Source organism: Gracilinanus agilis, chromosome 3 (genome assembly GCF_016433145.1).
Source record: "Gracilinanus agilis isolate LMUSP501 chromosome 3, AgileGrace, whole genome shotgun sequence".
In the NCBI taxonomy this organism is placed as follows: Eukaryota; Metazoa; Chordata; class Mammalia; order Didelphimorphia; family Didelphidae; genus Gracilinanus; species Gracilinanus agilis.
The window spans coordinates 19,578,911-19,591,598 of NC_058132.1; the positions used below are offsets into that span (position 1 = coordinate 19,578,911).

At 49.9% G+C, this 12,688-nt stretch overlaps 1 pseudogene; it reads right to left on the reverse strand.

Annotated features, from left to right (window-relative positions):
- Positions 1-219: 219 nt before the first annotated feature.
- On the reverse strand, positions 220-6,463 carry LOC123240824 (annotated as a pseudogene).
- Between the last annotated feature and the right edge of the window lie 6,225 nt (positions 6,464-12,688).

The window sequence follows — 12,688 nt, forward strand, 5'->3', positions numbered from 1 at the left end:
CTCTAACTATTTTGTTAGTTGTATCTTGGTGCCTAACACAGACATGACACTGGCAGCTCTGTGTTACATTTTTTAATTTGATTTTTAAATGGTTTTGTTCCTTCCTTGCTTGCTTTCTTCCTTCCTTTTTTCTTTCTTTTCTTCCTCCCTTCCTTCCCATCTCACTGTCTTGAGCACTGGTCTAGCCATAGAGTTCAAACAAGGACTCCCCTGGACAAGTTACCCCCTGGATCTGTTCCAGTGTTCAGTCAGCAGGATCCCCAGGAGGACAAGGACAAGACCAGCCAAGATGAAGCGGACCAGATTGCCCACAGTGTAATCCTGGGCAGCAGCATCTGGGGATCAGAGTTGGTCACTGAGATATGGCTGCCCTGTGCTCAGGCCCCATTTCACCTGTGATCACTGAAATCATCTCCCACACTCTGTCAGATCCTCCTCCCAGACACTTCCCCTGAACTGGGGAGATGCCTGTTATTCCCTTCTTGACAGCCTGACTCTGTGGGTGAAGGAAGGAGAAGGTCTGAGGGGCTGGGGCAGCCTCCTGCCTCCTCCTGCCCTGAGCCCATCCTCTCTTCTCCCTTGATTCTCTCCCTGCTCCCTCCTTCCCCTAACCTTCATGCTTATACTTCCTCTCCTCATTCACTCCTTCCCCCTCTATAGCCTGGCTCTGATCTCCTCCCCAGTCAGAAGCTGCCCCCAAAGTCACCAGAAATGTCTTCATTGCCCAGGCTAAGGGTCCCCCTCCTCACCCTCCACCTGACATTGTGGCCCACCCTTTCTTGTTGGACATCCTCCTCTCTCTGAGTTACCATGACAATGCTTTCTGCCTGTGCTATCATCCAGGTAGAGGGAAGGAGGCCCAGCCCTGTCCTCAGTGGGCTCTCAGTTTAATTCCATGATTTATTTCTCCAGATTTCTATTAACTACTTACTCTGGGCCAGGCCTTGTGCTAGGCCAGGCCAAGAGGATACAAAGGCAAAAGAGAGAATAGCTCCTGCCCTCTAGGGACTTACACTCCCCTATAAGCCTCTGTTTGTTCCTCTAAAAATAAATCAGTCCCATGTGAGCAGTGGGGTCACTAACAAATGGGGAGGGACAGGTTGGAGATCAGGAAAGGCTTCCTACAGGACAGGGGTCAGCAACGTATGGCTCTCGAGCCATATCTGGCTCTTTTGAGGGCCAGATATGGCTCTTTCTGCAGGAGCCATAAAGTCCATTTTTTTCAGGTGCTGTTACAGGAGCGTCACTGTGAGCCCTGTATGGCTCTCATGAAATTACATTTTAAAAAATGTGGCATTTATGGCTCCCATGGCCAAAAAGGCTGCCGACCTCTGCTATAGGTGACAGCTCCTAAGCTTAGTCTCAGAGACATTTTTGCATTGTAAGAGGAGGTGAGGAGGGAGAGCATTCCAGGCTGGGGACACAGCCTAGCCAAAGGTCCAGAGGTAGAAAAAGAAGAATAAAGTGCTGCAACAGGAGTGGTGGTAAATAAGGAGACCCTGGATGGGGCAGACAGACCCTGAGACTCAACACCCAACTCTGCTGCCTCCCTCCACCCTCTGTTGGGAATACTCCAAATACTTAGCTGAGAGTCTGTTCTCAGACTCAGGGCTTGGAGAGAAGGTCCCTGGGGATGAGGAAGGGGCAGGGTTAGGGGCTCTACAGGGGAGTCCAGAGAGGCCTGGAGAGCTAGAGGGTCTCGAGAAGGGGTGTGAGCCCAGCTTTGCCCAGACTTCCTGGATGAGGGATGTTGGGCAAGTCCCTCCTCTCTGCAGGTCTCATGGTTTTCCCATCTGTCAAATGTGGTCCAAGCCCAGGACCTCTCCTGGCCTGTCCACTTCTGAGACTTGATGCTCCTGTGATTCCTGTGACCCTTCTCTGAGCTCCTGGGGGGGGGTCTGGGGGCAGGCAGGGACCCCAGAAGAAAAATGGAAAAACTGATGTGTCAGGGAGGGACCATCTGAATCTTCCTCAGGGCTCCTCATCCTGGCTGGCTGCAGGGCCCTGAGGTCCTCCCTGCCTTGAGGCAGAGCCCTGAGGCTGATGGATCAGTGGGAGGCTATGATGGACAGAGGAGGGATGAGGGGGAGTAGGTCCCTCTGGTGCTTCCAGCTTAGGTGAATTGGAGTGTGGGCACCTGAGAGACCCCCCCCCACTTCCTATATATTGGGGAAATCAGGCATGGGAGAAGCAGAGCCACTGGCCCCCAAGTCGAAGCTATGGCTGTGTGGGTGAAGAGAGGAAGAGCTCAGGGGCTCCTGGGGAAGGGGACAGAAAGGAGAGGCTTTGGGTCTTTAGAGAGACCCAGAAACAAAGAAAGGGGGAAATTGAGGAGGACTTAAGAAAACTAGAGATGTCTGAAACAATTCAGGGACTCATCACTCTGGACTGTCTGGCCAGTGAAGACTGTCCCTGAGAGCCCCTGAGACAAGGACAAAGACACCATTCTTGAACCATCCTTTTAGAATCTGCGAAATCTCCTGATGAACATCTGTGTCACCCCAAACCCTTTCCCTAAAGCCCCCCATCCTAGAAGGCACCCAGCCTCTCCCCAGAGTTCTGTCACCCAACTACCTCTCTTAGCAAAGTCTCAGATGCTCCATTTTGTGTCACCTGATAGAGGCCCACTTTCCCTGCCAGCTTCTTCCCTGCCTCCATCTCACTCAGAATCATTTCCAATTAACTGGGGCGTCTCTTCATTCTGGAGGTGTGGATGCCTCCTGGGGGATCAGGATCACTCGAACCCATCCCAGGGCCACTCTGCCCCTCTCTGCTCATCTTCCCCCTCCCTGACCAGCTCTGTCCTTCCTTCTTCCCCAGCCTGGTGTTTCCTCTGTCCCTGTCCTTTCCCTCCAGCCCTCCTCATGCCTCAGTTTTCCTCCTGAGAAATGGGGACTGAAGCCTGGTCTAGACAAAGGGTGGGCATCAATGGGGAAGAGAGAGAGACCCCCAACCTGTCCTCAGAGCAAGCTGTTACTCACTGGATGGAGGAGTCTCAGAACTTTGGGGGAGGTGAGGATCCTTTGAGATGCCTGCGAGAGAGAGGAGGAGGAGGGGAGACTTGAGGGTATTTAACATGCCTCCCCTCCCCACAATTTTCCCAAGACCCCCACCTCAGGCCTGCTCTGCCCTCTTCTTGTCCCCCTTTGACCTCCTCAAACCTTCCTGGGGCCTAATAGATATATTCTCTGTATATGGAAGCAACACGACTGGATGGGCTGCTGATGGGAGGTGTCTAGAGGGGTCACAAGGAGAGGCCTCACTGTCTACCTTCTCTGAGGATGACCCAGTGCCCTTCCCTCTGAGCCTCCTCTTCCTCCAGCCCCTCCCCGCCCCCGGGGTCCCCTGGGACAGGCCCTGAGCAGGCAGGGAGGGAGCTTGGGAGAGGTGGGGGGCTGGGAGGGGCCGGGGCTGCCTCACCTGAGACCCTGAGCACCAGGGGGGCGCTGGGGGAGGACCACAAATAGGGGGAAGAACTATGAGAGCGGTAACATCGGTAAGTGCCATCGTGGGTCGGATTCACAGCAGGGAAAAAGAAGTCAGCCTGATGCCCCCTTTCAAGGCTCCAGGTCCAGCTGTGGCTGATCTCTTCTCCTTCCTTGTACAGGACGCACCTGTCATACCATCCCTCTGACCGACACTGCAGGGTCACGCCCTGTCCTGGGGCCACCTCAGAGCTGGGCAGGGCTGCCAGGGAGGGCGGGGCAGAGAGGCCTGGAGTGGGGGAGACCCTGGAGTTAGAGCCTGAGCAGCCCTTGTGCAGGGAGGGGGCAGATCTGGCTGGGGGGAGGCCTGGGCTGGGCTGGGAGGTTCAAGCTCTGAGAGAGGAAAAGTCAGAGTATGAGGGGAGAGAAAGACCTTGGACAGCTCCGGGGCAAGGAATGGGGGAGGAGAAAGAGAGAAAGAGATGGACAGACAGAGAGGGAGAGACAAAGAGAAACTGAGAGGGAGGGAAGAGGGAGCCTGAGGGATCCCCTGGGACAGGCATGAGGAGAGGAAGACACTTGGCTGTCCCTCAGGCTTCTCCTCCCTCCCGATCCCCCTCCACACTCTGCCCCAGGCCTGGGCTCAGAGAGGGGCCCAGAAGCAGCAGCTCCACCCTCTGCTCCCTCTCCTGGCTTTGGGAGGGGCAGGGCTGGCAGTAGGAGAATCTCCTGAGATCCAAGCTGAGCCTCTCCTGCCTCCTATTTGACCCCAAGATGGGAGCTGAGTGAGGAAGCTCATGGGGCAGAGGAGAGAGTCCTGGGCCAGGAGTCAGGAGGGTCTGAGTTCAAATCCAGCCTCCCAACTTCCTCTCTGCCTCAGTTTCCTCATCTGTAAAATGGGGATCATACTAGCCCCGACATCCAATGAGACAGCAAAGGTGATGTGTTTGGCACATAGTAAACTCTATAGAAATGCTGATTCCTCCCCTCTTCTGCAAACCCAGAGGGAGAGCTGAGGCAGACACAGGGGAGAAGCCAGGAAGGGCAGAGCCAGGGGGGCACTTGGGACCAGGCTAGGCTGGAGAGGGACCCAGGGCTGTGGAGACCCTGAGCCAGCCCTGCCTGGATGGGGGGGGGAGGTTCTGGGAGGGATGATGTGCCTCACCTGTCACCACCAGCTCCAGAGGGTCGCTGCGCTCTGACCACCCATAGGATGAACTTCCATGTATGTGTGAATCGTATAAATAGAGGCACCGGTAGGTCCCTGCATTATTTGATGTCACCAGTGGGAGGGAAAACTCACTCTCATTTCCAGCTTTTCTCACAGCTTTGATAGGTTCAGATGCTCCGTTTTTCTCCAGCCGCCACTCTTTTGCCTCCCATGATGTCCTGCACCTGAGGGTCACAGCTCCCCCTTTGGGCACCAAAGAGCCATTCTCTGCCCTAAGGGAGGGTTTGGGGAATCTGTCTGGAAGGGAAGGAGAGCTGTTAGTTCCCGGGGATCCCCTTCTGTAGGAACCCCGCCCCCACACAGGGTCCCCACTCCGCCCCCACACCAGGTCCTCTCTCTTTAGACTCAGTCAGCTGTAACAATGGGGCAAGCCCTGACATTTTGGACAAAACTGCCACGAAATGTTGGAGGTGAGGAAGAGCCAAAGGACCATTGGAACTGCAGAGACTTCTGGGAGAGAAAAAACCTGACCTGGGACTTTTGGGGGTTGGAGCCCAAGAGGAAGGTCAGGAGATCTTGCTCTGAGATCCCCTGAAGTGGCCATTGGGTTTCTCCTGACTTGCATAGGAGACCTGCGCCTGTGACAGCTGGTCTTCCCTGCATTCACTCACATATCAACTGAGATGAACTGAGTTTGGGGTTACTGGACTTCCCTTTGGGGAGCTGCTCCTGAACCCCACTTGCCTTGGGCTTGTGCCCTGCAGTGTCCCTCCTAGATTTACACAATTATACTTAAGGGAATATTATTAGAGGGTTCAGGAAGGTGAAGCTTTGGTTGGGGGACACGTTGTCTCACCTTCGGGTCTGAGGCTTGCTGGGTACCTGCCTGAGTGAAGGGCCTTGGCTTAGGGACACCTGCACCCCCTTTCCTGCTGATACCCCACCTTCATCCCCATTGCCTTGTTGTTCCTGATTAAGCACCCAAGACTTCAAGAGCAGATTTGCGTTGACTCTATTGCGGGGAGACTTGATTGAGAGGAAGAGCAGCAGCTCAGACAGGCTGAACTCCCTTTTGAGCCTGACCTCCTGCTGTGAGCCATGAGAGGTTTCTGTGTTCCCCAACTCACACCATCATCTTATCGGGGTATCACTCACTTCTCCTCGAGGGCAATATCATTCCTATAGCCTGTGGAAGGTGGCAGCTCTTTCCTCCACAGAAGGGAGTGACAAGTCTAAGGTCACCCAGCAAGGGTGGGGTTAGAGGAGAAAAGGTGGGACTTCCCGAAGGGATGCTATTTTTGTCTCCCAGTAATAGCGGTGGCTGTGAGGGAGGAGGGGACCTCCACACTTCACTTGCTGGTCCACAACTACACCCCCAATCCTCCTAAACACCCCCCCCTTTTAAACAGCTCAGGTCAGACCTCCCCCAGCTCTTTCTCCTGGGTCAGTTGTGTCCTCTGGGCAGGGGCATTGTTGGGGGAAGGACTCACCTGCTGCCTGGGTCCTTGTCCTCATGCACAGACACAGCCCTGGCACAGAAGACCCTGATTACTCACGGCTCCCCGCCCCCCCAGCATCCTCACAGGAAGGGCAGAGACAGCTCAGGGCTAGGGCTTAGGGCTGCTGTGAGTGAAGGAGGCTGGACCCCAGGAGACTCCTCTAAGAGTCCCACCTTTTCTCCTCTAACCCCACCCTTGCTGGGTGACCTTAGACTTGTCACTCCCTTCTGTGGAGGAAAGTTTCCTCCTCAGCAAAGTGGATGTTGGGGGGGGGGCAGGTAGGACTTGATGGTGTATAAAGATCCCTCTAAGGTGGGGGCTGCTGAGGACTCACCGAACCACAGCAGGACCGAGAGGGCAGGAGTCATGGTGCTCCCAGAGGCTGGAGGGAGAGAGGATGGAGGCTGACCTGGAGCTGGTCTGAGGCACACAGTGTGACCCTGGCTGGCTCTACACTGTTTCCCCAGACTGAGCCTTTCTAAGAAGCTTCACTTCTCCTTCCTCTCTGTGGGCTCTGCTTGACTGATGGTGCCATGCAGTGGGGAGGGTGTGGGGTGGGGAGGTGGTTAGTGAGTCATCTGTGATCAGAATGATGGAACAATTCTTGCTTTTTCCTAATTATTCAGCCACCATTGCCAGGGACAGGTGCCCTGGTCAGTTTTAGGAGCAGCCTCCTGCCTTCTCTCCTCTCCCCCCATAACTGGCCAGGGCTGGTCTCACTGGAGTCTCCCAGCCAGATCCTGCCCCCAGTCCTGCCTCATTAAACAGGACTTAATCTCCAATCTGACAGACAAGGATTCCTGGCTTCTGGGAGCCAAAGAGTTAAACAAAAACCCCGGAATAAGGGGCTGATGGGTGGGCAGCTTAGGGAGTTGCTGCTTTAGAGCCCAGAGTGGTCTCTCTGCAGTTTACAATATTATCTGACTAGCTTCCACCTATGCTCAGGAATGTCTACACCTCTGGCTTCTGTAGAGTGTAGGTGCTGGGACTCATTCTCCCAACCTGTACTCACACTGGCAGGTCAGGTCCCCAGAACAGGGTCATCATTTCCCTAATGCTCATTCCTAATGAGCCCCCATCAGTGTGGTCCCACCATGCCATTTAACCAGTTGCTGTCTCTCCAATATCAATTAACCAAGTAACATGGCTTAGCTCACACTGATTACACCAACATTTTTTTTTACAAAAGGATATTTACTGAAAAATTAGAGTAAAGCATAAAGTACAAAAGCCTCCCTCTCCATATCCCACATTTTGGTGGTAGACCCCATTTACTCCATTATCCCTCTGAGTTTTACATTTCCTTTAATCTTAAGAAACACAAGGAATGCATCCATCCCATAAAACCTAATTAATAGATAAGGCTTTTTTTTATCTCCAGAAATCATCCTCTGACAGGAATTGATCCTTTTAGGAAATTTGATTCCTAAGTTGTTTGCAGAGATGGTATGTGATGTTTCTGTTAAAGAATATCTTTTTGCAAAGCTCATAATAATATGGCATCTATAAATACTTGAATAACAATATTTTACAGATAAATTTCTGTATCCCAGATTCTGGAGGAAATCCAGAAAGCTTTGGGTTATATTTCAAAGCTCAAGATCCAAACTTCAGTTGTGGTAAATTAAGGCTGCAGATACAAGTCATTTATTACTAAACTTCACCTACTTCTCAAAGTGTGTTCCCTAACAATTTGATAATTTTCAATTATTAACCTAATAGGTTGTTTGGGGAGATGGAAACATTAACACTTTGCATTAAGTACTGATTATGGGAACTTACTCCAAAAGAGAAGGCATGGAGGGAAAGCATTTCCTCATGTCCCAAGGGACACATAGTGAGGTGGCTCTATAGAGAGCCAGCTCTAGATTTTGGGGGGTCCTGAGTGGCATTTAATGGCGTCAGATTGAAAAGACAGGAAACAGAAACTGAGAACAGCCAGACTAATTGTTTAGCTCATAGCTGCTCCAACTTCATGGAGTTCTTGAGTTTTTTTTATACTGGTTTCAAACAAAGAATACAAAGAAAGAGTCACAGCTGTGAAGGGGTTACAAATCATACACAACCCATTAAAAGTCTAAAAAGTAGAGAGATAGGTACAGGGACAAGGGCCAAATTCCAACCACCAATTAGTAGGGTGTTAATTCTGGGAGCAGAAATATATTTCATAGAGATTTTTACTAATCAAGTCCTGTCCCTGATTTACAGGATTGCACCTGGTCAGGTAAAGTCTTGTCTGGCCTTGTCTGTGTCCAGCCTTGACTATCTAAGTAATCTATTTTTTAGAACTCAGGCTTCTTAATTATCAAGGAGAAAAATGGTTAACTCAGTAGCTGCTGGTCTGCTAAGGACTTAAAACTTTCCAATAAGAATATTAAGAAAAAGTGGGGATCAAAAAATGACTCAAAAGAGGAGTCTCAGATTTTTACCTTAGATGGCCCATTCAGTCTGCGACCTGACATGCAGTGCAGAAAAAATTATACCCATAGTTTTACTAGCCAATGATTTTGTAATGGGATCCAGATAAAATATCTATTACAGACTCCATTTCTCTAAATGACTCACAATAGCCTCTTGGAGGGGTCATGTCATTTTTGGATTAACCAACCTTCTGGTACCAGAGCTTTTCAGGGCTCAGGCGACCAGGACCAAACACAAAGACTGCCTCAGCCTGGATTGGTCACGTAGGGAATCCAGATAACAGGCCCTATCCTGACCCTATTTCTCCAATTGGCTTTCTACAGGGCTCCAGGGACAGGCCAAAGCTGTCACTGGCTCATAAGGACATCCAACCCCTGCAAGTAACCCTTAAATCTCACAGTCTCTAACCCCAGAAAAAACTCTTGCAATGGGAACTCCAACCCCACAAGTTACCTCTAAATTTCTGGCTAATAAAGTTGTAGGTCTCCCCTGGTTGAGATGCCTGTGCCCAGCAGAGCTCCTCTCTCCCTTTGGCTTTACCAGGAGTGTGTTCAGAGGGTCTGTCAAGTTTCTGGTCTGGCAATAGGCCTTCCTCATATGAACCCCAGGGCTAGAGGGGCTAGCCAGCCACTTGGCCTTACACCATGAACCTTCAAGACCTCCTCCCTTGTCCCTGGTGCAAGCCATGGATTGGAGCCCACTGGACCCAAGCAATCTCAGAAGCAAGGTTCCTAGGAGAATTCTCAGTCTATCACACTGCTGGTCAGAACTCAATTATTCCTGTGGGATCCCATACAAGCCCCCATATGAAGTGCCTGGAGTCAATCCCAATAATGAGTCTCAGGCCAGCAATGCAAAATGCAAAGGGACTTTATTTTCTTAGCTTAAGCTAAGGGTCTCACATCGAAAGGCTGATGTGTGACCCCAACCTGTGCCAAGCTGAGTTTTTAAATGGCAGTAGGCAGCAGGGCACAGGATTTTGTCTACAAGGCTGGAATTCCTGTACACAAGGGGGATGTCTGCAAGGTGGGAGTTCCTGCAGATAAGGCTGTTTTATCATGCAAGGTTAGGATCTGGAGACCAAAGGTCTGCAGGTTTGGAATTCCTGCAGACAAGCCTGTTTCACTATAGTGTTATACAGAGCTCTGGATTTTGATTCTGACTCTCTAGGTTCCACATCACCTCCAGCACCCCACAACACCTTTTCCTGGAATGCTTCCCTCACCATTAACACTTAAAACCTCTAACACTGCCTCAAGTTCTGGCCATTTTCTCCCTCCTCCATTCAGGCTTCCTAGCTATTAGTTCTCCCTTCCACAAAATTGTTAGGGCTCTAATAACAGTAAAGAACCAAGATAAATAGCTTCTATGTGTTAGGGATTGTTTTAAGCACTATCCCTTAGACTTCAAAGTTAGAGTTAAGCAGTTTAATTTGATTGGGGAAAATGCTTCCAAGGAAATATGTCAGTGTCCAGCACTCTCTTACCTGAGAGCCAAAAAGGAGAGATGATCTTTAAGTCTTATCAGCTCTGGATTAGGTCATTCAGGGCATTCGATAATATTGATGTAACAACATTGGTATATCAGAGAAATGGATTAATCACATAATATGGATGTAGAGTCTAGAGTCATGGTGGTGAACCTATGGTAGACATGCCAGAGAGGGCAAACAGAGCCCTCTCTATGGGCATGTGCATCTCACCTACCAGTGTTCATTACTAGAGAGGCAGAGGGACTCAGGCAGAGCTGTTCCCTTTCCCCTCTCCACCACACCTGAGGACATTTTTCACTTCACCTATGCTCTGCCCAGAAGCTCAATGGGAGCAATTCCTACCTCCTGTCTGGGGTAATGTGGCTGGCTCACATGCAGCAGAGCTTGAGGGGAGTGGAGCACTAGGGACTCTGGAGTGGGGGAGGGCATTTATTCTGGGGGGAGGGGAGCATGGTCTTGGGGGATGGGGCACAACCCACAATCTCAAATAGATTTATCATTACTTATCTAGAGCAACCTGAAAAGAATGGGGAGATGAGCCTTCATTGAGCATTTTGTGTTTTTCCATGAGGATGTGGACCTGCCTCTTCATACCTCCTGGATAATGGGCTTCCTTCATGCCAGTTGAATAGGTTGGTTCCCAGGATTATAGGATGGAGGTTTGTAGGAAGAGGCACCCCTTTATTCTGTCTCACAATACTGCTCAACCTTTCCTTTATCTCTCTGGGCTGCACTCTTCACTTAGCATTCTCTCCAAGCCCCAAGAAAACTCTTTACTGTGCAAGATCACTTTAATCCAAGACTCCACTTCTAAATTTCATATATTGGGAAGTCCTTTCCTCCCCTTCAGCTTCTCCCTCTCATTGGCTTGTCTCTCCCCGAAACTCCATTTTAAGGAGGACTGAAGCCCACACTCACAAAGTCTTCATTCCTTTCCTTTGTTCACTTTTGTCTCCCCACTTTTCTCTGCAATTTCCCAGTGCCTTTCCTCCCCTCCTCCCACTTTCCAACAGCCTTTTACACATTAAATTTCCCCCTCTAAAATGCAATCACTGTGAGGACAGGGATTGTCTTTCTTTTTGCTTCCATTTGTATTCTCAGCTCTTAGATCTGTCCCTGGCATACTTTCAATTAATAAATCTTTATTGACTAGGATGGACTTGACTTGATTTGACCTGGTTCCCCTATTCCCTGGAGCCATTCATGCTTCTTTGTGTAAGGCCAGTCCTCAAACCCATTGGTAAGAGACTCTTCCCTTTTTGTTGGAGATCAAAGCCTTGTACCCCTGTAAGGGATAGGGTCAAATTAGGGGAGAGAAGAGTGGAGAGCTTTGTTCTATTCATGATCAAAGGTTTATTCATTCCCTTTGGGTTCCACTTGAGGCACTTCTCACTTGTAGCTTTTATAAAGGAGGTGGAAGAGGACAGCCCCACTTCAGATTGCTGAAGGAGTGGTAAAAAGCTAATATGGGAGGAACTGGCCATTTCCATCATGTCTCTGTTTCCCCTCTGGGTGAGATCTGGGATTCTCTTGCTTTGGATGAGCTGAATTATCTCTAATAGAAGAGCTCCTTCAGTCTGTAAGTGTTGGGGAAGCAGAGGCTGGAAATGTTGATTCTACCTTTGAGCCACAAAGTGGCTCCTTAGTGGTACATAGAGAAATGTTCCTTGTTAATGTGGGAATTTTGTCCATAGGAATATAGCAGCTAAAATTGTGTGTGTGTGTGTGTGTGTGTGTGTGTGTGTGTGTGTGTGTGTATGTGTGTGTGTGTGTGTGTGTGAAAGAGAGAGAGAGAGAGAGACAGAGAGACAGAGAGAGATGCCTATGATTGCTGCCAAAGTTGTCAGAAACCCAAGGGCAGCAGACCTGACCCATGAGGGCAAATACCTGTCCCCTCTCTACCAGGAGGAAGTCTAGAGCCAATGAATTTTGTAAGATTCCAACCCTGAGTGCATAACCCTCCTACTGAGCTCCCCTCCCAATCCAGAACCTATTTTTCTCCTTGATGAAGACTTGGAAAAAACTTCATATTATTCAGGAGAGCTAGGCTGTGGGTGACCCTGTATTTACATGGGCAGTGGGGAAATGAAGGCCCATTCAGGCTCTCCTGCCAAATGGGCCAAATATCTGGTAACTAGGTGGCCTCATTCATCCTGTGCTTCTGGGAAGGGCAGGTGTGACCCCCAAAGCCAAAAAGAGTCCTGCCTATCCCTTAGTATCCCCACTAATAGTGGAGAAGCCAATAGTAAGTTTTGCTATAGCATCAGTGAATAAATTCCCAGCAGGGCAATTCTAAGAGCCTAGAAGCTCGCCGGAAACAAAACATTCTCTACTGCCAACCTGCAGTATGGAGGACTATTGCAAAAACAAGGGGTTTTAATAGCAGTAAAGGAATTGCAGTTTGCAGTCACCTTCCTTCAAGATTAAAGGGGTCTGAGTACATATTCAATAGTGAATCTAATTGTAACCCCATAAATTGTGGTATTTCAATAAAATCAGTCTGTAGCTAAGCAAATGGTACGGCTGCCACTTCCTCCTGAGCTCTGTCACAGTTTTCCTGAGGGGGAAGAGTTAAAGTGTTGACAAAAGCAGCAAGAGACCACCCAGTGCATCTATGCATATTAGAGGCAAACGAGAATCAACACACTTGTAGTCCAAGGGCCTTGACTCCCTATTTGGT